Source organism: Lepidochelys kempii, chromosome 6 (assembly GCF_965140285.1).
Source record: "Lepidochelys kempii isolate rLepKem1 chromosome 6, rLepKem1.hap1, whole genome shotgun sequence".
NCBI lineage: Eukaryota > Metazoa > Chordata > Testudines > Cheloniidae > Lepidochelys > Lepidochelys kempii.
The window spans coordinates 133,812,878-133,839,203 of NC_136385.1; the positions used below are offsets into that span (position 1 = coordinate 133,812,878).

General features: G+C 43.4%; 1 long non-coding RNA gene across 1 annotated transcript in view; it reads left to right on the plus strand.

The window, feature by feature from the left end:
- Positions 1-262: 262 nt before the first annotated feature.
- LOC140913941 (uncharacterized) overlaps positions 263-26,326 on the plus strand; it is a 39,054-nt gene continuing 12,990 nt past the window's right edge. Inside the window, exon 1 of the long non-coding RNA XR_012159707.1 lies at positions 263-433. This is a non-coding gene — a long non-coding RNA (uncharacterized LOC140913941). The remainder of the gene's footprint in view (positions 434-26,326) is intronic.

Consider the following 26,326-nt stretch of genomic DNA (forward strand, 5'->3'; position numbering starts at 1 on the left):
AAAGGGAATATTAACATTTAGATGAATGTTTGGTAAAATAATGTCATTGTCTGTACGCTCTTTGAAGTTTGTGATGGACTGCTCAGTGGATACATTGTCCTATGTTAATTTGTGTAACTAATTCCTGGTCGTGTTTAGGATGCAGAAGGTTACATCAAAAGCATATTGTTTACCCAGGACTGTGTGGTCATGTGGATGCTAGAACACTGTTTAAAAGTCCATTGGGTCCTGATTTTGTCATCTCAGATCTGCTTGAGGCTTCCCAGAGGGGAAGCTTGAGCCATAAGGACTGAGATCCTAGTTCGAACTGGATCGCCCTGAAATGTAAACATTGGACTATAACCTAGGGACCATTTCTGAAAGAACTCTGTGCAACTACAAAGCTCACCGTCTCTGCTATGAATCTGAACCTCAATGGACAGAACTCATGTCTGTATGTATATTGATCTTTTAACCATATTGTCTCTCTCTTTTATTTTGTAATAAATTTTAGTTTAGTTAATAATAAGAATTGGCTGCAGCATGTATTTGGGCAAGATCTGGAATATTCAATAACCTGGGAGGTAATGTGTCTGGTCCTTTGGGATTGGTAGAACCTGTTCTTGTATATGATAAGAAGCTGTTTTATGCTGGCTTGGTGAATCTAAGTATTGGAATATCCACCAGTTTTGTGGGGATTGTTTGCCCAATTCTTTGCAGTTCACCTTAATTGAGTGACCACAGCTGGCCCCCACTAGGACCCTGGTCACAATACCAATCAGGACACACAAAGCAAGGATCTATGAGAGCTGCATGATACTTTTTGGGAGGGGATGAAAAATGACTTTTCAATCAAAACAAACCATTCTGTGAAAAAATTGTATTGACATTTTTTTTACCAAGTAATTTTGAAACAACAAATTTCAAAAATGATAAAAACATTTCACTTTTTTTAAATGGGGGAAAGAAAATATTCTCCCATTTTTTAACCACCTCCCCTACACCTTTTCTAGTGGAGAAAAGGAGAAAAATGTGTGGGATTTTCCCTCCACCAATATGAAACCATTTTTAAATAAAAAAAAATCCAAAAACTGAATTGAAAAAATGAAAACATTTCTTAAAAAGATTTTGAAAGAAAAAATCAGTTATTAGAATTTTTGGGTGCGGGGTAGTTAGCATTTTGACTGGTCATTGTGCATTTGTGTTTATATATATTTTCCCCTAACCCCAAACATTTCTTTGCTTTTAACTTCACTGGACAGTTGTAACTTCCTGAAATTTCTTTTTTTTTGCCAGCTCTTTATTATTTTAGCAACCCCTTGTCATATAGACACTCAGAGTTGGATATTTTAATGCTTGATACCATTTGAAAGCTAGCATTGTGTGTCATGAGGGATCACAGATTGGTGCGAACTCGAACAGCTTTTCAGATAATGTTCAAGAAAGAGAATTGAAGAGGTTGAAGAACAACAACAACATTGTCTGAATAATGTGCACATGGGATCAGATATCTTGTCAACTCTTAAGGCTCAAAAAATGCTCTATACATCTTTGGAAAGTGGGGGCTCCCAGTGTCCAGCAGTGTATAGCATTAGCTCCTATCTCTGGGGGTTCATAAGTAGAGCTGGTCAAAACTGTGAATTTCCATTCTGTGGGGATTCTGACATTTCAGGAAAAAAATGTTAGGAACTTTTTCATTGTCAGATTATTAATTTTGGTTTTATTATTTTTATATTACTTTATGTTTTATTATTTGAATTTTATTTTACATTATTTGTGCTGATTCCTGCCCTCCTCTCTTCCTGATTCACTGGGGAATGTTGTTATGGGTAAGACAAAACATTTCATTTCAGGTTGAACAGAATGTTTTGTTTCAATTTTGACCATTTTAAAAGGTTTTGTATGATTTTTAATAAATGAAAGGAAATTTTAAAGTGAAAAATCATTTAGAACCAAAAAATAAAAATGTTTTGTTTTAGAAATGTCAGAACAAAATGTTTCAGTTTTTTAGATTTTTTTAAACTAAACAAATCAGCAAAACTGACATGAATACACAGCATGGTTCTGCGTCACCAAATCTGCATCATAAGATGCTTTTTGGAACAGGATCCAGCCATCTGGCCCAGAACGCCTTGCCTTTATTAATGTATTTTCCCTCTACATTCCTGATTTTTGATCATGTGCTCCAATTCTCTGCCTTACCAGAAATAAATCTGTAGAAATCACTTTTGCTCTTTGCTTCAGTCACTTTCACTGGAAACTCAGCCCATGTTCCCCTGTGTGAATCACTTCTCCCTGAGTTTCCTGTTTACTTCCTGTTCCCCAGTTTTCACATTTTGATCCTTATTGGATCACCTTGATCTGAAGTCGGGTTTCTTCATTGCTTAGGCTGAAACGCTTGCCTGGACAAGGAATGGAAATCCATGTGCTTTCACTCCGCCTCATGCTCAGTTCTAGCTTAGATGGGCTCAATGTAGCTCGGGGTGTGTGTGTGTTTGTGTGTGTGTGTGTGCATACACACAAAAGTATCTTTAAACCCCCTTTTCTCTTTAAAGGAAATAAGTGAATGTAGGTCTTTTTTCACAAGCACTGATTACAGTCGTGTATTTATCACAGAAAAGACACTGAAAGATGATAAACGAAACTTACTGAACATGCCCTGTCCATAGCCTAGGTCAGAACATGTTCCGTTTGCCATTATTTTTATTTTTTAAATAAGCCATTGCCACACTATGGATTAAGGAACTCTAAGATTTCCTTTTAAAATAAGTATTTTGATCTTTAAAGGAATAGAACACACCCCCTTGGCCAAAGCTGTATGGAACATGTTTAGCATTTACAGAATTAAAAATAAAATAGTTAAATTTGAGAGAGGAAATTATTTTTGTAAAGATTTCTTAAAATCATTTCACTGCCAGAATGTACCACCAAGCTAAGTGAACCCTTTCATAGCCCCATTGCTTTAGAGGAGTATCCTGAATGCAACAATTTACAATCTCAGATGCAAAGCCTGGCACCCAGTTAGCTCCCTCTTAGGAGCATCAGGTGCAGCCACGAAGCAGACTGTGGTCCAGCTGGCACGCGGAAGCTCTCGAGCATCATTTAACGTGCAGGTGAGCTATGTGAGGACTTTTCCCATTCCTGAGTGTTCCTGTTCCACAGCCCACTGAACTCAGGGGAAGGGCTCCTATTGACATGCATGGGCTCTGGATCTGACCCTAACTTCCTGATGCCACAGCTAGGACTGGGCAGCGGGGTGGGGAGCAGGTTTTTTATTATTATCTTTTACGAAAGTCCATGCATGATTTCTCACTGGTTCATTCTGTGCAATTTCACAAGCCTCTGGATGTTGATAAGGTAAATTCAGATTGAAAGTAAGGTACATTTTTAACAGTGAGGGTAATTAACCACTGAAACAATTGACTCAGGGTCACGGTGGATTCTCCATCACTGATCATTTTTTAAATCAAGACTGGACACTTTGCTAAAAGCCTTGCTGTAGGAATTATTTGGGGGCAAGTCTCTGGCCTGTGTTGTGCAGCAGGTCAGACTAGATGGTCATGATGGTCCCTTCCAGCCTTGCAATCTATAACGTAAGACATTTACAGCCTTTGGGGGAAATGATGCTAGGTAAACACAAAGTGACATGAAAGCCTGAGAGCCACCGGGAGCTGCTGTTGTACCTAGGCTCTAGCCCCTGTTCCCCACCTCTGGAAAGTCACTTGGCTCAGGGGGCTAAGAGTAGGGCTGGGAGCCCTGAGTCCAAGGGCCAGCATCTGGTGTTGATAACCCTTGGCACTTCCCCTGTGGGAGCTCTTTACAACGTGAGTCAGAGGGTAAAGAGCATTGTCACCCTTGCACGGACGGCCCAGAAATCATGAGGCCTGCTCTTGGAGTGGACCACACAGGCAGAAAGCTTCCCCCTCCTTCTTACACGAGTGTGCCAGGGTCACTCCAACAGCACCCTCTGTGCTCTGCAGGGAACTCGCCCCAAAAGCAGGTGGTGTGGCCAGGCCCTGCCCACTGTGCTTCAGTTGGCCACAGGGAGGGGAATCTGCCCCGTCCTATGGGCGGGTTCAACAGCAGCACTAGCAAAGGTCCTGCTCACCTGAGGCAGAGTCCCACAGTATTCTTGTCAGCAAGTTAAAGAAGTATGGGCTGGATGAATGCACTATAAGGTGGGTAGAAAGTTGGCTAGATTGTCGGGCTCAATGGGTAGTGATCAATGGCTCCATGTCTAGTTGGCAGCCGGTGTCAAGTGGAGTGTCCCAAGGGTCGGTCCTGGGGCCGGTTTTGTTCAATATTTCATAAATGATCTGGAGGATGGTGTGGATTGCACTCTCAGCAAATTTGCAGATGACACTAAACTGGGAGGAGTGGTAGATACGCTGGAGGGGAGGGATAGGATACAGAGGGACCTAGACAAATTGGAGGATTGGGCCAAAAGAAATCTGATGAGGTTCAACAAGGACAAGTGCAGGGTCCTGCACTTAGGACGGAAGAACCCAATGCACAGCTACAGACTAGGGACTGAATGGCTTGGCAGCAGTTCTGCGGAAAAGGACCTAGGGGTGACAGTGGACGAGAAGCTGGATATGAGTCAGCAGTGTGCCCTTGTTGCCAAGAAGGCCAATGGCATTTTGGGATGTATAAATAGGGGCATAGCGAGCAGATCGAGGGACGTGATCGTTCCCCTCTATTCGACATTGGTGAGGCCTCATCTGGAGTCCTGTGTCCAGTTTTGGGCCCCACACTACAAGAAGGATGTGGATAAATTGGAGAGAGTCCAGCGAAGGGCAACAAAAATGATTAGGGGTCTGGAACACATGACTTATGAGGAGAGGCTGAGGGAACTGGGATTGTTTCGTCTGCAGAAGAGAAGAATGAGGGGGGATTTGATAGCTGCTTTCAACTACCTGAAAGGGGGTTCCAAAGAGGATGGTTCTAGACTATTCTCAGTGGTGGAAGAGGACAGGACAAGGAGTAATGGTCTCAAGTTGCAGTGGGGGAGGTTTAGGTTGGATATTAGGAAAAACTTTTTCACTAGGAGGGTGGTGAACCACTGGAATGCGTTACCTAGGGAGGTGGTAGAATCTCCTTCCTTAGAAGTTTTTAAGGTCAGGCTTGACAAAGCCCTGGCTGGGATGATTTAATTGGGGATTGGTCCTGCTTTGAGCAGGGGGTTGGACTAGATGACCTCCTGAGGTCCCTTCCAACCCTGATATTCTATGATTCAATGATTCTGTGATTCTCTCCAGAGGTGCTCCAGGGGCACCCTGACTCCCGCACAGGGATGGGCTTTAACAGCTACAACCCAGCCCTACATGACTCACCTGGGACAGGCTGTGGTCCGGAGGCTGCGAATGAGCCTGAGCTCCAAGGCTGTTTGAATTGAAAACTGCATACAAATGTCATGCTATCACCTTAAATCCTAAGGGGTTTCCTGGTCCTGCCTGCAGGCTAGAGGCCTCTGTAGGGAAGCATGCAGTGTGGATCTTCTGCAGTCAGTCTGCACAGAGCAAGCCGAGAGCAATGTGAGTCCAGTTGTGCCTGAGGGAGCAGCCTGCTCTCACTTCTCTCTGTATTTGGTTGTCTTGTGTTAGAATCCAGGATTCCTAGGGGTAGTGTTATGCTGCAACAGTCTAACTCCATGTGTGTGTGCTGGGAACATAGCGGGTCTCACACTGATCTGTGGCCCATCATTAAACCTCTCTGAGCTTCAGTTTCCCCTGCTGCAAAGTGATGGTCTTCCAAGCTCACAGAGCACGTGCACAGCAGAAGCAATTCCAGAGCCCCCCACTCATATCTCATGCTCCAGGCCATTAGCCACAAGGCAAACTTCCCTCCTTCTCAGCCTTGATATTTTAAAATGTCCTTTGCTTTATTAACTATTCTGTCTATTTAAGCACACCAGAGCTGCATTTAAAATAGTGTAAGTGACTCACAGATTGCCAATGTATACAGTGGTATGGAACCACTTTTCTTAAAGTGACAGCTTGTGGTTCTAATAATCCAGTGAAACCTTTCGGGGAACAGACTGCAATGTTGTTCTTTCAGTCTATTCCTAATACAGAATCTCTTAGCCTATCTGGCTAGGACTTAAAATAGGAAATCCCAAAGGGTAGCAAATACACTAATTGTTCTCACCACTCAAAGCAACCCTTAATCATGAAGATCAGCCTGTTGCTGTTCTTTAAGAACACTTCTTTGCAGTTGAGGGACAATCAAGTCAATCTGAGCAATTCATTAATGATCTTTCTGATATGTCAGCTGTCAATAACAGATCAGGAAGTGAAGATCCTAGAGTCCTAGGTCCAAGACTGGGAAGAACAATTTTGTTCACTCTTACTCTATGTGTTAGCCCAAGAATGGAAGAAATAACCTTTGCAGCACACATTCATAGACTCATAGATGTTAAGGTTAGAAGGGACCATTATGATCATCTAGTCCGACCTCCTGCACAAAGCAGGCCACAGAATCTCACCCACCCACTCCTGCAATAAACTTCTTACCTATGTCTGAGCTACTGAAGTCCTCAAATCATGGTTTAAAGACTTCAAGGTGCAGAGAATCCTCCAGCAAGTGATCCATGCCCTGTGCTACAGAGGAAGGCGAAAAAACCCCAGGGCCTCTTCCAATCTGCCCTGGAGGAAAATTCCTTCCAGACCCGAAATATAGTGATCAGCTGAACCCTGAGCATGTGGCCAAAGCTCACTAGCCAGATACCCAGGAAAGAATTCGCTGTAGTAACTCAGATCCCACCCCATCTAACATCCCATCACAGGCCATTGGACCTATTTACCATGAATAGTTAAAGATCAATTAATTGTCAAAATCATGTTATCCCATCATACCATCTCCTCCATAAACTTATGGAGTTTAATCTTGAAGCCAGATAGGTCTTTTGCCCCCACGGCTTTCCTTGGAAGGCTGTTCCAGCACTTCACTCCTCTGATGGTTAGAAACCTTCATCTAATTTCAAGTCTAAACTTCCCAATGGCCAGTTTATATCCATTTGTTCTTGCGTCCACATTGGTACTGAGCTTAAATAATTCCTCTCCCTCTCCGGTATTTATCCCTCTGATGTATTTATAGAGAGCAATCATATCTCCCCTCAGCCTTCTTTTGGTTAGGCTAAACAAGCCAAGCTCCTTGAGTCTCCTTTCATAAGACAGGTTTTCCATTCCTCGGATCATCCTAGTAGCCCTGCTCTGTACCTGTTCCAGTTTGAATTCATCCTTCTTAAACATGGGAGACCAGAACTGCACACCGTATTCCAGGTGAGGTCTCACCAGTGCCTTTTATAACGGTACTAAAACCTCCTTATCTCCACTGGAAATACCTCGCCTGATGTATCCCAAGTCCGCATTAGCTTTTTCACGGCCATATCACATTGGCGGCTCACAGTCATCCTATGATCAACCAATACTCCAAGGTCCTTCTCCTCCTCCATTACTTCTAATTGATGCATCCCCAGTTTATAACTAAAATTCTTGTTATTAATCCCTAAATGCATGATCTTACACTTCTCACTATTAAATTTCATCCTATTACTATTACTCCAGTTTACAAGGTCATCCAGATCCTCCTGTATGATATCCTGGTCCTTCTCTAAATTGGCAATACCTCCCAGCTTTGTATCATCCACAAACTTTATTAGCACACTCCCACTTTTTTTGCCAAGGTCAGTAAGAAAAAGATTAAATAAGATTGGTCCCAAAACCAGTCCCTGAGGAACTCCACTGGTAACCTCCCTCCAGCCTGACAGCTCACCTTTCCGTATGACCCGCTGTACTCTCCCCTTTAACCAATTCCTTATCCACCTTTCAATTTTCATATTGATCCCCATCTTTTCCAATTTAACTAATAATTCCCCATGTGGCACCGTATCAAACGCCTTACTGAAATCTAGGCAAATTAGATCCACTGCATTTCCTTTGTCTAAAAAATCTGTTACTTTATCAAAGAAGGAGATCAGGTTTGTTTGGCATGATCTACCTTTTATAAAACCATGTTATATTTTGTCCCATTTACCATTGACCTCAGTGTCCTTAACTACTTTCTCCTTCAAAATTTTTTCCAAGACCTTGCATACTACAGATGTCAAACTAACAGGCCTGTAGTTACCCGGATCACGTTTTTTTCCCTTTCTTAAAAATAGGAACTATGTCAGCAATTCTCCAGTCATACGGTACAACCCCTGAGTTTACAGATTCATTAAAAATTCTTGCTAATAGGCTTGCAATTTCATGTGCCAATTCCTTTAATATTCTTGGATGAAGATTATCTGGGCCCCCCGATTTAGTCCCATTAAGCTGTCCGAGTTTCACTTCTACCTCAGATATGGTAATATCTACCGCCATATTCTCATTCCCATTTGTCATGCTACCATTATCCCCAAGATCTTCATTAGCCTCATTAAAGACTGGGGCAAAGTATTTGTTTAGATATTGGGCCATGCCTAGATTATCCTTGACCTCCACTCCATCCTCAGTGTTAGGTGTCCCACTTCTTTCTTTGTTTTCTTCTTATTTATACGGCTATAGAACCTTTTACTATTGGTTTTAATTCCCTTTGCAAGGTCCAACTCTACATGGCTTTTAGCCTGTCTCACTTTATCCCTACATGTTCTGACCTCAGTAAGGTAGCTTTCCTTGCTGATCCCTCCCATCTTCCACTCCTTGTAGGCGTTCTGCTTTTTCTTAATCACCTCTCTGAGATGCTTGCTCATCCAGGTTGGTCTACAACTCCTGCCTATGAATTTCCCCCCCCTTTCTTGGGATGCAGGCTTCCGATAGGGAATCATAGCTGATATAGACACTTTACAGAGTCACTGGAGTTGACCTGGACTCTGCTTTGAGTTGTCACTGGAGTAGCACCTGGAGTGCAGCTAACTATTTAAGTGTGCCAGGCGACATAATTAGCTTTCAGAACTCAAGGGAACAGGAGATTTTTTTTTATTTGTTGCAAAACAGAAGTGTAGTTTGTTTTGCTTTGTTTTACAACTCTGCAATTAGAAGATAAACAGATCTTTACCTGAGTAAAAAATATGCCTGCTGGAGATTCAATCTGTCATATCTCCCAGAAATGAGATGGGAGAGTTCCTTATTTGTAACTCAATATCTATTGCAAAATGAAAGCAACAGGGACGAGCCCTTTGTTCTCACATACAATGATGTCCCGAAGCTCTGGCTGTGACCTTCAGCTCCAGCCAGGCACAAAGGGTCCATGCTTTTTACTTGGCTCACAGTTCACATTTCAGAAGTGCTGAAAAGACACTTTTTTAATTTGCATTCTTTGTTACTGTTAAATTTCATATTCAGACTGGATGAAAATGATTAATCTTAAATGTGCGCATTACAATTTATTGTAGGGCTGTTGATTAACCGCAGTTAAATCACAGGAATAACTCAAAAAATTGTTCATGATTAAAAAATAAATTGCGATTCATGGCAGTTTTAATCGCAGTGTTGAACAATTGAATTCCAATGGAAATGAATGAAATATTTTTAGATGTTTTTCTACATTTTCAAATATATCGATTTCAATTACAACACGGAACACAAAGTGCACAGTGCTCGCTTGATATTATTTTTATTACAAATATTTGCACTGTAAAATGGTCAACAAAAGCGATATCACCGCATACAAATACCGTCGTGCAATCCCTTTACCATGAAAGTGCAACTGACAAAGGTAGATTTTTTCATTACATAACTTCACTCAAAAATAAAACAATGTAAAACTTTAGAGCCTCCAAGTCCACTCAGTCCTACTTCTTGTTCAGCCACTCGTTTGTTTACATTTATGGGAGAAAATGCTGCCTGCTTCTTATTTACAAGGGCACCTACATGTGAACACAGACATTCACGTGACCCGTTTGTAGCTGGCATTGGAAGATAGTTACGTGCCAGGTATGTTTCACGCTTCAGTCACCATTCCAGAGGACATGATTCCACGCTGATGATGCTCATAAAAAAAATAATATGTTAATTAAATTTGTGACTAAACTCCTCGGGGGAGAATTGTATGTCCCCTGCTCTGTTTTACCTACATTCTGCCTATATTTCATGTTCTAGCAGTCTTGGATGATGACCCAGCACATGTTGTTTGTTTTAAGAACACTTTCACTGCAGAGCTGACAAAACACAAAGAAGGTACCAATATGAGATTTCTAAAGATAGCTACATCACTAGACCCAAGGTTTAAGGATCTGAAGTTTCTTCCAAAATCTGAGAGGGATGAGGTGTGGAGCATGCTTTCAGAAGTCTTAAAAGAGCAACACTCTGATGTGGAAACTACAGAACTCAAACCACCAAAAAAGAAATCAACCTTCTGCTGGTGGCATCTGACTCAGATGATGAAAGTGAACATACATCGGTCTGCACTGCTTTGGATCATTATTGAGCAGAACCCATCATCAGCATGGACACATGTCCCCTGGAATGGTGGTTGCAGCATGAAGGGACATATGAATCTTTAGCGCATCTGGCATGTAAATATCTTGCGACCCCGGCTACAACAGTGCCATGCAACCACCTATTCTCCCTTTCAGGTGACATTGTAAACAAGAAGCGGGAAGCATTATCTCCTGCAAATGTAAACAGACTTGTTTGTCTGAGCAATTGGCTGAACAAGAAGTAGGACTGAGTGGACTTGTAGGCTCTAAAGTTTTACATTGTTTTATTTTTGAATGCAGTTTTTTGTACATAATTCTAAATTTGTAAGTTCAACTTTCATGATAGAGAGATTTCACGACAGTACTTGTATAAGGTGAATCGAGAAATAAAATTTCTTTTGTTTTTTACAGGTTTTTATAGTCTTTTGTTCCATCCATTCCTCAGACTAAGAAAAGGGCATCCCCTCCAGCACTGACCAATTTTTCAAAATGAGCAGATATGTTTAATCTCCATGTTACATGAGAAACAGATATGTTGTATGAATGTACATCATTGTTTCAAATGCTCTGCACTGAATGCAAGCTATGGAAAGTCTTAGCTTGACCAAAGGTTTTGAAAGCTCCTTAAACAGCACGTGATCTGCTTTTCAAACTGGCTGCTCCTACATTATCCCTAGCCCTGAATGCTCAGTGGGCCTTAAACTTATTCTCTTTTCCAGCCTTCAAAGCTAACAATCCGTGGCCCTTGGGAATGGATTATTACCTCCACAAAACATATTCCATAAAACTTCACCAGTATTCTAAGCCAGAAATCTTACTACATTTATTTTTTGCTTTCATTTTCCTGTCTTACTTGATGCCCCTTACTTCAATTCTTGGATGATTTATAGGCCTATGAATACTATGCTCACAGTGCAAGAATTATGTAGAGGCAGTAGTTGCTGTGATGCAAGGTCTTGGTCATGAACAGAAAAACAACACACTAAAAGATCAGACTCACACGGACAGTCACAGTCTTGAACCAGCATTACCAAGGGGAGTATGTTTCAAGATGGGAGCCTGCTGTTGAAGGAGGTCTTAATCTGCACTGATGTTCACCTAGTGCTTTCCCCAGTCTGGTCTAAGACAATATATTTAAGTCTTAACTGATGACGAAGGTATAAGAGTCTGAGCTGGGGTATTCTGTGTGACCACCTGTGACGATGGTCTATGTGATAAAAAGACGTATTTTAAGTTTATTAGGAACACAAGAAATCCTAGCAATGAGCATAGGCCCATAACTGGATGGAGAAGGTAGCATTGTTAATAATGATGCAGAAAAGGCAAAAATTTTCACTAAATATTTCTGTTCCATATTTGGGACAAAACAGGGTGATATACACCTATCACATGAGGGGGATGAAGTATTTTCAAGCCCTTTTGTGACCAAAGAGAAAACTAAGTAGAATATCTATGAAGGATAACCAGGCTCAAGATTCCTAGAATGGGCTGAGGTGCTCTTCGACTTGCTGATGTTCATTTTTAATAAGTCCTGGAATACTGGGGAAAATCCAGAAGACTGGAAGAGGGCTAATATTGTGCCAATATTCAGAAAGGGCAAAGGATAGGCATATAATTAATGCCAGTCAACCTGTTTTATGGGAAATAGGTCTTGTCAAACCACCTGATTTCATTTGTTCATGAAGTGACACATTTGGTTGATGACTGTAACTGGGTAGATGTAATATGATTCAAATTTTGTCAGGCGTTGGACATGTGAAATGGATTAAGATCTGGCTGGCAGACCTCAGAAAACACTTGTCAGTGGGGAATCATCATTGAATGGGGGGGGTTCTAGTGAGGTTCACAGGGATCAGTTCCATGACTGATGTCATTCACCATTTTATCAACCATCTGAAAATAAATATATCAGCACTGCTGATGAAATATGGCCCAACGGTTGGCAGAGTGGTAACTAATGAGGAGGCCACGAAAGTTGTATGGAGTGATATGGATTGCTGGGCCCATTCAAGCAAAATGCATTCTAATACAGACACATGCAAAGTTCTGTAAAGCATAATGCAGGCCAAACCTCCCAAATTGCATCCTGGAAAGCAGAGATTCTGGAAAGGATTTTTGACTCATAGAGGACAAACAATTAAACACGAGCTCTCGGTGTGATGCTGTAGTAACAATGGCTAAGTGATCCGGGGATGTATAAACAGGGGTGTCATGAGTAAGAACAGGGAGGTGATTTTTTGTCTGGACATGGCATTAACGAGACAACTACCGTGTATAGTGCTGGCATCACATTTTAACAACAGAGTTGCAAAATTGGAGAGGGTACAGAAAAGAACCAGACATACAGAATTTAATCTGTTTGTTTTATCAAAAGGAAGTGTGAGAGGTGTAAGGACGTTCACAGGAAGAAAATATGAGGTACTAAAGGGCTCTTCAATCGAGCAAAAAAAAGGCAGAAAAAGAACTGGTGTATGGAAGCTGAAGCCAGATGAATTCCAAGAAGAAATAAGGTGACATGTTTAACAGTGAGGGTGACTGACCACTCCCAAGGGAAGTGGTGGATTCAGCATCTCTTGTTGTCTCAGACCCAGACTGGATGCCTTTCTGGAAGACGGGCTTTAGTCAAGTACGCATTCTGCTTTGCTCCTGCCCAGCAGTACAGTAGATTTACCTGGCCAAGAGCACATACTGGTGCCTTAGGGATGTGTCGTACAGCCTACTACGGTGGGTCTCAACCTGTTTACCACTGTGGCCAGCAGGCTGAGAACCACTGCGCCACCCCCCCCCCCGTAAGCCCCTTCACAATCCCTTATGTCCAGCACCCCCGCCCAGAGGCAGGCCAGGAGCAGAGAACCGAGACCCGATCCCTGAATAGGCCCAGGCAGTTGGACCCCACCGCTGCCAGGGGCTGGACTGCCAGGCCCCGGGACCCCCCATGCAAGGCCAGGCTGCCCGCAGCTGGACCTGGAGCACACACACCCCCGCAGCTGGATCTGACCCCTGGAGCTGAGCCCCACCTAAAACCTGGGGGTGCTGCAGCACCCCCTCACTGCCCAGAGCCACGCCCCCAAACCTACCCACAGACACACCCTCTCCCACCCACTGCACCACTCACCAGCCCCCTGCCGGCAGCAGCGCTCCTGCAGGCTGCCTGATTCGCTCTCTCTCCCCCTCAGCCAGCCCTGCCCCTGCCAGACCAGCGCAGGAAATGCTGAATCCCGTTTTTTAGCACACAGCCGGGCCGCAGCTCTGTGCTAATCGGGCCGCATGCGGCCCGTGGGCCTCAGGTTGAGAACCGCTGGTCTAATACAATGGAACAGTCAGCGTAACCTCTGTGCTCCAGCTGCATGTCCACAGGGCCATAAAGAAGCCACTGCACACCGAACGCGGTGTAGAGTCGTTGCTTTGTGAAGCAATGAAGTGGCTAAACTGAAGGGCTTCCCACAGCGCTGCTCTGGTCATGTTTATCATTCCCTGAAACGAAATGCTGCACAATGCAGTGGATGCTCTGAGAAGCAAGGTGGCGTTCCGAGTGTGCACCAAATGTGATGGTCAAAGGGTTACAGAGCTAGAAAATAGGACTTTGGGTTTTTTTCAATATTTGACTAAACAGCCCATGGCTTCCCCATCCAGTAGATCAGTGTTTAGTCCAAGTATAAGGTCAAACGACTGAACCTTCCTTCACATAAGAGGGGGATGGGAAATCTGTTTCTTCCACTCGATTAGAGATATAGTCAGGCACGTATGACTCAGGGATATTTAATACTGTTATTTTCCTCAAAATTAAATCTATTGTGTTTTTATCTGTCTTTTGCTGAGGATTTCTGCAACCAATCGAGAAGAATTACCTATTGCCCTGTAGGAGCATTGAAGAAAATTTTTAATTCTAGCAATCGTATTTGTAATTGATACAAACAGGATGTAAGCTGCAGGAGCTTGTCTTTGGACTCTGCTCCTTTATATGAGGTTGATTGGTGGGAGGGTTTTGTCTGTTACTAGACGTGAAAACTCATTTATGGGCCTTCGTCAATCAGTATGCATGAGAGAGGAACAATGTAACAGATGTAACGATGTGACAGATGTTTGACGACAAAAGAGAAAGAAAAATATAACAATAATTAGTTCCTCTGCATTCGCAAAAAGAAAAGGAGTACTTGTGGCATCTTAGAGACTAACCAATTTATTTGAGCATAAGCTTTCGTGAGCTACAGCTCACTTCATCGGATGCATACCGTGGAAACTGCAGCAGACTTTATATACACACAGAGAATATGAAACAATACCTCCTCCCACCCCACTGTCCTGCTGGTAATAGCTTATCTAAAGTGATCATCAGGTGGGCCATTTCCAGCACAAATCCAGGTTTTCTCACCCTCCACCCCCCACACAAATTCACTCTCCTGCTGGTGATAGCCCATCCAAAGTGACAACTCTTTACACAATGTGCATGATAATCAAGTTGGGCCATTTCCTGCACAAATCCAGGTTCTCTCACCCCCTCACCCCCCTCCCAAAAACCACACACACAAACTCACTATCCTGCTGCATTATAACTGACCAAATTGACAGAGCTGAGCCTGGCTAGGGGAATTGGGACATAGCACACGTGGAGCAAGAACGTATGTAAGATTAATCCTCACACTGACAAGCCCAAGGTATATGGCGTGATTCTCCTCTCTCGTATATTGGTGTAAATCAGGAGTAACTCCACAGAAGTCAGTGGAGTTACACTGTTGTAAAACTGGAGTATGTAAAAAAAGAATCGCAGTCCCTTGACAGATGTGTCGCTGGGTCTTTACAGAGCAAAAACGGGCAACTTTTGTTATATGACTCATATTTTACCAAGAGGAAACTGTGTCGATATCATTGCACCGTTATCTTCGGCTCAGCCTGTGCTCCTGAGCCCCAGGAGTTTGGGCACTGAGATTGGGTCCCCACGTCTGAGACCTAGGCTTCTAGTCCACTTTGTAGCTGGCATCTTTTCTTCTTCCACGGGTACTCATGAACACCACTGGATCCCGTTTTCCTGCATGGTTTCAGTCATTAGAACATGTGATTATGCATTGCATACACTCTGTGCATTCCCCATTGGTGTATTTCAACTTCAGAGCAATTTTCAAATTCAGCTCTCTGGGACCTGATTCGCCTCTCACTTACCCCATTCTGACTCAGACTGGGGTGAAAAGGGCAAAGAGGAAGAGCGGAGTTTTGGTACCTAATACGCAGGCAGCTCAGATTTCAAATTTGGTGACCACCAAGAAAATGTGATTATCAGGGTGATCTCATTAAATTAAAATAAAGGACAGTAGCCACTGTGATTCCCTGTAACTCCTAAACAACAGAGATGCCTGGGACAATTTTATCCTTAGCTGAAGTAAAAACCATATTGTACCCATGTGGATTCAGCTTTACTTTGGGAATGATATAGGATAAATATATATGCATTACAGGTAGTTCTCCCCTCTCAGAGATTAGTGAAGTGTTTTCTGACTGTGTGAAAAACAGGATTAGGAGCTCATCTCTACGTCCCTGGGAATATCAGAGCATGTAATTTCAAAACATCAGTCAGATATACACAAGAGCAGCAGGATTGATTCCAGATTTCACCCTATATTTTTCAGGAATGATTCTGTGCAGGTCTGGCAAGTGTGGTACACACACTGAACGGGTATTATTTTGAAGTTCCAGGAAGCAGATACAGACTGATATAGCAACTGGGAATTGCATTAGCTGAAGCTTTTCCATGTTTGTTCTGATACTTGAAGGGGAGATAAACCACTATAGCAATGCCCCTGAGTACCGTATGTGGAACAAGTTCTCTCATTCGCTATGGCCGAAGTTCACCAGTTGTTTCAGGACCTATCATAAGACTACCCCCATGTAGAAGCTGCATGGGGGGACTGCAGGCTTGCTGGACTTGCAGGTGCTCCACCCTTCAGCAGATGATTGTGCCAGCCCCACCCTGGCTGGGACAGAAATCTGTGATAGGGTTGGGCTAATGGAGGAGAATGTCAGAGAATAAGAACGGCCAGACTGGGTCAGGACAAAGGTCCAACCAGCCCAGTCTCCTGTCTGCCACCAGTGCCCAGTGCCAGGTGCCCCAGCGGGAATGAGCCGAACGGGCAATCACAGAGTGATCCATCTCCTGTCACCCATTCCCAGCTTCTGGCAAGCAGGGTAGGCACACCATCCCTGCCCATCCTGGCTAATTAATGGACCTATCCTCCATGAATTTATCTAGTTCTTTTTTTGAACCCTCTTATAGTCTTGGCCTTCACAACATCCTCTGGCAAAGAGTTGCACAGGTTGATGGTAAGTTGTGTGAAGAAATGGTTCCTTTTTTTTTTAACCTGCTGCCTATTAATTTCATTTGGTGACCCCTAGTTCTTGTGTTATGAGAAGGAGTAAATCACACTTCTTATTTACTTTCTCCACACCAGTCATGATTTAATAGACCTCTATCATATCCCCCCGTAGTCGTCTCTTTTCCAAGGTGAAAAGTCCCAGTCTTATTAATCTCTCCTCACATGGAAGATGTTCCATACCCCTAATCATTTTTGTTGCCCTTTTAGAGGCTGCAACAACCTGCATAAATGGCCTGGAGAATATGCAGGAAGCCAAGGACCTGAGCTTGTTTTTTTAACCCGGTCCCCTCAGTATCTGAAGGGCCAAATTTGCTGAACAATTGTATCCAGCCAAGTAGGGAAAGCTTGGCTCACATGTCTAAACAGTTCTCCATCTGCCCGTCTGTAACTTACACTGTTATGGCAGCCCAAGAGCTGTCTAGCAGTATATGGACATTTTATGCATTTGGCTAAGTCTACTTCCTTTTGGTCAATCCACACCAACTGGAGATCTGCCACCAGAAATTAGTAGTCCTGGCAGATATGTTGACATGACCTCCTGGGAGAAGGGCAGAAGATAGGCCCATAAGCAGTTTCGGGCCGGCATCCCTTCTACTACATACTTATTCCGGAGTCTAGCGCCCCCAGTGCTCCTAAGGGGAGGATAAAGCCAGAGAAGGTTTTGAAAAAGAATCTTTAAAACTAATCTGTTTAAGAATTAATATTGGACACTGCCCCCATCCTTCCCTCCAGCAGCTCAGATCCCACAAAAGTTGAAAAGGACAAGTTCACAATAGCCCCTTTTCCTGGGTTTTGCAGCTAATAGATATGAAAATCATCACAAGCTGATACTGAAATTCATATTCTTTTGTGTCAGACAAAATATAGAACTGTGCCTTCAAATGATGATATATTGGTACATAACATCCAAATCAATTCTTCCTTGTCTGAAGCATAACTTATCACACAGATTCAGTCCAATCTGCTCTTATGAATTTGACATATTCTTTGATCCTGGCTATCTTTATTGTTTCCTACGCATGATATTGTGCTGCATATTGTTTGCTATTTCATAGCAGTGACACGGCATATAATGAAACAAACAAACAAACAGATCCTGGGTAGCCATAAATATGAATCAAGGAAACAATCTGAGATGTAAAATTCTTTCCAATAGTCTTCAAGTTAAGCTTCATCAAGTGCACCTTCATTTTTCTGCTTTTCTTTCCTGCGCAGATTTACTGTTCAGCATTCATCAACAATAGCATCACTTGAAAAAAATATGGCTTCAGCTATAGTTAGTACTTCCAGGATTTAGTTAAGTCATGTCATGTGGTAAAACACAATGGAACTGGGATATGCTCAGTATTAAAGCAATCTTTTTTGATGCTTGTAGATAATTAAATATTGAAACATGGCTGCAAATGAGTATAAACAAACACTGCTACTGCCAGCAACGATGTTCAGATCAGAGAGGACACTGAGCACAGAACCGCAGCTGATGGATTTCAAAACTGCTTCTGCAAAAACTCTACAAAAATCAACAGACCACTTGGAAGTATCCCACCCCTCTACCTGCTGCAGGGGCATGTTGGCAAAGACTTCAAATGGGAAGCTACTGAGACCAGGTCAGAGACTTAGCATTGCGCAAAAAAAAAAAAAAAAAAAAAAATCCAATTTGTTGAAACCCAAACTTTCCGCAGGAAAAGGTTGTTTTCAATGAATTCCTGAAACCAACTTTTTTGATTTTTTTTTTTTCTGATTTCCAGGATGCTGGTGTACGGACACCGCTGCTGATCTTGCTGACCAATATTGACTCACTCTTTTCATGTGCTGTCCTGTGTTTACATTCCTCTGTTGTCTTCTTGTCTGCTGTGATGGGAAGCTCTTTGGGGCAGAGGCTGCCTTGCTGGTCTGTTTGTACAGTGCCTAGCACAATGGGGCCCCGTCTATGACTGTGGTTCCTAAGCAGTATGGCAAGATATATAATAAAAAATTAAGCTAAATATAGTGAAAACAAAACAAAAATGGGTTAAAATTGAAATGAAATGTTTTTAAATTATGACAACAAAATGTTTCAATTAACCTGAACCATTTTTATTTTATGTTTGATTTGGGGGAAAGAATTGGTTTTTCTTCCTGATTCATGATGGGGAAAGATTTTTATGTCTCAAAATTTCCCCCCTGGACAGGAAAGCCATTCCCTTCCCCTTGGAGCACCTCACTAGGTTCTGGGCTAGATTTTGAACAACGTGAACAAGTTATGCAAGTCAACCCTTGAACACCAGATGAATTCTAAAGAACTCATTGGTGGTGTGAAAAGAAGCAGAACATTCATGCCTAGCAAAACAAGGAAGAAGAAATAACTTTGGTGAATGTGCTGTGTCATACATCTTGAGAATTGTGTTGAAGCACTGTAGGATATTTAGCTCCTATTGATGGAAGAAGTGTGACAACAGGCTCTGCATTGCTGTGAAGATTACAACTCACAGGGTTTCGACCAGTTTATTTTCAGGTGGAAACATTTTCAAGAGTAAAACTTTTATTTTCTTGTGAAAATGGCATATTCTGATTCAAGCAATTCACTTCTAGTCAGAATATTGCTGAAGTGCAGAATTGTGATTATTTTCTGTTAAAAAAATAAAACAGGCTTTTCTGTGAGCTCAGTCCCACTTCTCCTCTCAATGGGCAGGCACACTTCTGCAGATACTGAACTCTCCTAACTATCCCCCTTTGCACATGAATGACAGCAGAGCATCCCTTGCTTGACACAGCTCCAGACCGTGTGCTGATCCTGTAAATGGAAATGCACAAACGATTTTCACTAACTCTCCATGGGCGTTAGGGTTCACAGGGACAGATCTCTTTCCAGGAACAGGATCACAGAGTACTTCCTGCTACTCTCAGCTGGGCATACAGACCATATTAACATAGTATGTTTGCATGCTTGTGTTTAAAATCAGAGACATGCACAGGTCAGTGATGCTGTGCCTTGGATATGCACATAAATGAACACATCAGCTCTTCCCTCTTGCACAGTGGTTTGGGGGCTAGAATTGGCTTCTTTCCTCTATCACAAGAGAAATAAAAGACAGTCATTTCCTCCAGAAAATCCTCACAGCTTCTCTCTTCCACCTGGCCTTTGTGCTTGCAAAAACAAAAAACGCTATCAGGTTGAGAACCCTCAGTGCCAAGCCTGTCATTACGGTTCCTGCCTCTGGCTGAATCTCAATACCCAGGAGATTGGGTGGCTTGGACAATCTGGCTGAAAGTCAATGTGACACTTTTCCCTTAAGATCCTTCAGGTTTTAAACAACTTTTCCTCCTTTTTCTCTTAAGTTCACAGAATGTTTTAAACCAGCCCTTGCTGGTACAGTGACATTTTTACAGTCTTGGTGGGCCTGTAAAGGTGAGAGGGGTATAGCGAGGCATAGGGCACCCTAAACTTTTCAAACTCCCAAGTCTGGCAGCTCAGCTAATGTAAAGCCCTCCTCAGAGCCCAGAACAAACATACTGAAAGATGCCACAGCCAGGAAACCAGGGCACAAAGGTAGCCAGCCTGCCTGCTGAATGCTTTTCACCAGGAAAGCCTGGCTGTAGGCCATCAAGGGTTGAATCTCATGCTAAAGCTTAAAAGCAGCCTTTCCCTAATCATTTCCACCTTCCTCGCAGAAAGCAATGTACCCTGATAGCAACCAGCCCTGCAGTCTCTCAGCTTACCCCTTTTACTGTGGCTGGAAATTACCTAACCCACCACAGCTGGGCCCCTGGGAACCATCCCTGCACAGACAGCCTGCATCAGGGATCGGTCCTGTTAATTCGCCCCCTGGGCTGGAACCTGCTCCCAGTTAATCCAAGGGGACATTTGGATCAACTCCAACAAGTGCAGCAAGCAGCCCCTGAGGCTCACAGCCCATTTCAGTAAAACCAGGAGCAAAGGGGCAAATGCAGAGGCCAGCCGTGGGAGTGGGGCCAGGTGCTGTGTGTTTGAGAAACCATCTGTGGAGCTGCTCTGCCCAAGCTAAGGCAGCCTAATGGCTGAAGTAGCTCCTGCAGGCTCTCCCACACCACTGTCTCTCTCAGCCTCCCTCTGCTCCGCCCGCTCCCCTGTCTGCACCTGGTCGCGCTGGGAGCACTGGGCTGCAGCAGCAACCAGCCCCTTTGCCTGTACAGTGGAGCTGCACCATTCCTGCAGCCCTGAGGGAGGAGGCCAGGATTGCCTCTTTCGGAATAGTTGGCAAATGGCTAGAGACTGCTTTGCTCTTTGCATTGCAGCAAAGAGGGCTTGTAGGTCACAATCACACTGGTCATTTCTTCAAGCTTTATCAAACCCAGTAACAGATTCCCGCTGACGGCTGGAGCCCCCTGGTCTGTCCCTGCAGCTGGGAGCCCCACCTAGGGCTCTAGAGGTGATCCCAGCAATTGCAGACTGGTAAGTCTAACGTCAGTACCGGGCACGTTAGTTGGAAACAATAGTAAAGAAAAAAATGGTCAGACACATAGAAGAACATAAATTGTTGCGCAGAAGTCAGCATGGTTTCTGTAAAGGGAGATTGTGTCTTACTGATCTATTAGAATTCTTTGTGGGGGTCAACAAGCATGTGGACAAGGGGGATCCAGTGGACACAGTGTACTTCTGTAAATAAAGTTGTCATGGGATAAGAGGGAAGATCCTTTCATGGATTGAGAACTGGTTAAAAGACAGGGAACAAAGGGTGGGAATAAATGGTAAATTTTCAGAATGGAGAGGGGTAACTAATGGTGTTCCCCAAAGGTCAGTCCTAGGACCAGACCTATTCATCTTATTCGTAAATGATCTGGAGAAAGGGGAAAACAGTGAGGTGGCAAAGTTTGCAGATGATACTAAATTGCTCAAGATAGTTAAGACTAAAGCAGACTGTGAAGAACTTCAAAAAGATCTCACAAAATTAAGTGATGAAGCAACAAAATGGCAAATGAAATTTAATTTGGATAAATGTAAAGTAATGTGCATTGGGGAAAAAAATAACCCCAACATGCAATACATACAATATGATGGGGGCTATTTAGCTACAACTAATCAGGAGAGAGATCTTGGAGTCATCGTGGACAGATGTGGCCCCCTCATCTCAAAAAAGATAGACTGGCATTAGAAAAGGTTCAGAAAAGGGAAACTAAAATGATTAGGGGTTTGGAACGGGTCCCATAGGAGGAGAGATTAAAGACACTAGGCCTCTTCAACTTGGAAAAGAGGAGACTAAGGGGGGAGATGATAGAGGTCTATAAAATCATGAGTAGTGTGGAGAAAGTGAATAAGGAAAAGTTATTTAATTGTTCCCATAATATAAGAACTAGGGGCCACCAAATGAAATTAATGGGTAGCAGGTTTAACACAAATAAAAGGAAGTTCTTCTTCACACAGCGCACAGTCAACCTGTGAAAGTCCTTGCCTGAGGAGTTGTGAAGGCTAGGACTATAACAGGTGTGGTAAACCCAGGACAAACAGCTATAAAAGGGAGGTAGTAATTAGTCCCAGGGGATTAAAAGGCCCCTCCCTATCCATTGAGGAGAGAGAGCCACAGGGCAATAAGGTTCAGCTGGAAAAGGGGTTGCTAGGGAACCAATTAGGTTTAGCTGATTCCAACTACTTGGGACCTTTTTAAACCCACCCCTGGGTGGAAGGAACAGGAGCAGGAGCAGGAGCAGGAGCAGGGAAGTTGCCGGTAGGCTGTTTGCAGCAAGACACCAGGCCTCCCTAGTAGGGAGGCTGCACTCGGTCCAACGAAGGGAAGGAAAACAAGCCCAAGGGACTAACTGAGGAGAGTAGTGGCAGGACCCTGTGCCTCCTATAAGGATTCGCCTTGCCCCAAACCTGGGTCTCCCAGGCTAAAAAGCACTGAGCCTGCTGAGGCGAACAAGGTATTTTGCCACACAGGGTTTAAAAGAGAACTGGATAAGATGCGTGAAGACTAAGTCCATTAATGGCTATTAGCCAGGATGGGCAAGGAATGGTGTCCCTGGCCTCTGTTTGTCAGAGGGTGGAGATGGATGGCAAGAGAGAGATCACTAGATCATTACCTGTTAGGTTCACTCCCCTGGGGCACCTGGCTTTGGCCACTGTCAGCAGACAGGATACTGGGCTGGATGGACCTTTGGTCTGACGCAGTCTGGTCGTTTTTATGTCCTTCTAGAAGGGAGAATGAGCTCTGGTCTCTGCAGCTGCACATCTCCCCTTTACATAACACTAGCAGTCACCTTCACACAGCGCTCTCTTCCCTTCCCTTCCCTGCTTCCAGCATGGGTCTCCTCTCCTCTGCTGAGTTCTCTCTCAGACACATGGGAATTGATTCCATTTTAAATGTATTCCTAACGTTATTTTCTACTCCAGTTTGTAGCAATTATTCCATAAACTGCATTCAGTAGCACAGAGTAAGAATTATACACATGGTTATTTTAGGATACACAGAGATATGATTATTCATCCACAAAACCAGAGACATGTAGAAGAGAAAACAAAACAAAAAAAACAACACAGTGAGAACAGAGAGAATGGGGCAGAACAGAAAAAAAGGAAAACAGACAATTTTAAATGCTTGTGGTGTTCCTTTCCTTGCACTTGTTCTTATCTGTGTGGAAGGGCTTAGCAAGAGATCATGTCTTAAGGGGATATATCAGGATTATATAACTTCATTAAGAAGAGACTGTAGATAGATTTCACATACAGAAGGAAAGAAATGTCCTATACAGTTCTTTGTAGGGCTCTTTTGCTTTAAGGCTACCCATAATTAATTATGGGAGAACCTCAAGACAGTCACTTTGGAGAAGATTCCCAAACTCCCACTGCTTATTTGAAATTAAATTGAGCCTTTCTGGTAAAAAAAAATCCTGCTGGAAACTCTGATAAGTGTCTTTGTGGCCCATTGTTCCATTCACCCTGATTTTGGTCAAATTGGGAATGCGGAGACTGGTTTTTTCCCTGGTGTTCAGTTGTGCCTGATCCAGCCACTGGCAGGCTTCTGTGAATGCACATAAAAGGATAATGTTGCACATTGTTTCTATTGTAATATTTTAAAACTACTTTTCATTATTCATATCTATTAAATCCTGTTCAGCTATGCAGGTATTCTATAGCGCTTTCACTGCACCGCCAGAAACCTCCGTCCCAGGTTTCATGGCAATCAAAGATAACTTTGGATCAGACTCAGGGTATAAACTATTCAAGATTTGAATGCCTATTAATTGGGCTGGGTGCATTCTCCCTTCTTGTGATTCTCCCTTTCAAAAGAGAAAACGAGGTACTTGGGAATATGGATTGCCAGGGAGTTAAAGGATATGTGTAAATATAACTTGGTACCTATTTTGGCCAATGCTATGGACTATCTCATTGTATGGAAATCCTTCCCACTGTTGCTACTGGGAAATGAATCTCCTACCAAAGCTATCCAGTCCCCTTTAATTTAAAGCATCACATTTTTCTCAGCCTACAAATAATTGTCTGTGCAGTCTCCTCGAGGGTGAAAAACTCATGTATTGCTTGATGCTTGGTAGAGGAGAGAGGTACTGGATTACTTGACTTAACAAAGGACATGGGGTTACTTGGCTATAACACCCCGTAGGCAGGACCAAGCAGCCAGTGTGACTGGGAACCCAATATTATGTACCTGACCCTGGTTACTTAATAAACTCCTTATCTGATTATGGAGTTGGTCCATAAAAACATACACTGTATTTCCAGAAACACCATGCTTATACCAACCCAGATTTTTACAATATACAGGAATATGCTGCATTGTTTGACAGAATATGCAAAAAGACCACAGAATTTGCAATAAATGTACATTTTTATGTAATATTGATTTGTAGATTTCAAGGCCAGAAGGGACCATTGTGATCATCTAGTCTGACCTCCTTTATAACACAGGTCAGAGAACTGCCCCAGAACAGTTGTGAAAGCAGATCTTTCAGAAAAAAACATCCAATCTTGATTTTCCAATTGTCAGTGATGGAGAATCCGCCATGACCCCTGGTAAATTGTTCAAGTGGTTAGTTACGCTCACAGTTAAAAATTAACGCTTTAATTCCATTCTGAATTTGCCTAGCTTCAACTTCCAGCCAATGGATCACGTTTTACCTTTCTCTGCTAGACTGAAGAATATTTTATTAACTATTTGTTCCCCAGCTATGCATAGGCACTGCCTCTGAGGGTGCTCTGGGGCTGGAGCACCCACGGGGAAAAATCAGTGGGTGCTCTGCACCCACCGGCAGCCAAGCTCCCTGCCCTGCCCCACCTCACCTCCCCTCCCCTCCCCCTCCGCCAAACAGCGGTAGCAAGCGCTGGGGGAGGAGGGAGGAGCAGGATCGTGGAGTGCTCAGGGAGGAGGTGTGGAAGAGGCGGGGCCAGGGTGGGGATTTGGGGAAGGAGTAGGAATAGGGGCATGGAGGGGATGGAGTTGGGGCAGGGACTTTGGGGAAGAGGTTGGAATGGGGACAGGAGGGGGATGGGCAGGGATGGAGTCCAGGCGGGACCAGGGGCAGAGGGGGGTTGAGCACCCACCGGTGCCAGTAGAAGTTGGTGCCTGTGCAACTACGTACTTAAAAACTCTAATCAAGTCATCCCTTAACCTTCTTCTTGTTAAAACATATTGAGCTTTCAGTCTGCCACAACAATGCAGGTTTTCTAATCCTTTAGTCATTCTTGTGGCTCTTCTCTGAATCCTCTCCAATTTGTCAACATCCCTCTTGAATTATGGGCACCAGCACTGGTCACAGGATTCCAGCCATGGTGGCACCAGAGCCAAATATTGAGTTGAAGTAACCTGTCTACTCCTACTTGAGATTTCCCTCTTTATACGTCTCATGATCTTACACAACCCTTTTTGGGCAGACACCATATACATGTGTCAGAGATTATTGTTCCTAAAATACCACGTATGTGCACCCTTGGCATTCATGACATGTACAAACATCATGACGTGGATGTAAAGCACCGTGGCTATTGTTCCCAGGTCAGTCCTGATGACCAGCATGGATGGATACAGCGGGAACACATCGTCAGTTATGGCTCCATCTGTTCAGAGTAAACCTCATCATGCCCCAAGTCTCAGCAAGGGTAACCCGGGATTCAGACCAATTCAAAAGGAAATGGGAAACAACACTCAGCTGTTTCAAAATGAATACTATGGACCAACCCCTGCAGCATGTCTTTGTGTCCATTTGATGCAGGAACAGTATCACCTTTGCATTAGGTACTTTGTTGCCATATTTTAAAGGCCTGAGTGGGGGGGGGGGAAGATTCTTGTATTCATGGCAGCTGGAAGTTGCGAGAAACTGCTCTTTGCCTTCTCCTGGTGGTACACACAGTGTAAAAAAAAAACACAACAAAACCCTCATTAAAAAACAAAGGGCTGGTTGGTTTTGGTTAGACATTAGCAGATGGGTTTTGCATATGCAGAGCTGAATAATCCCATGTGTCTCTAAATCCTATTGATAAAATATAAGTAGAATTTCTTACAGTTCCTCTATACGTTGTTCCCTCTCAGTTTACACAGATGTCATTGTAACAGTGAGGGGATTGTTCTGTCTTTGAGCTGATTGGATCCATAGCTTCTCATTATTTGCAATCTAG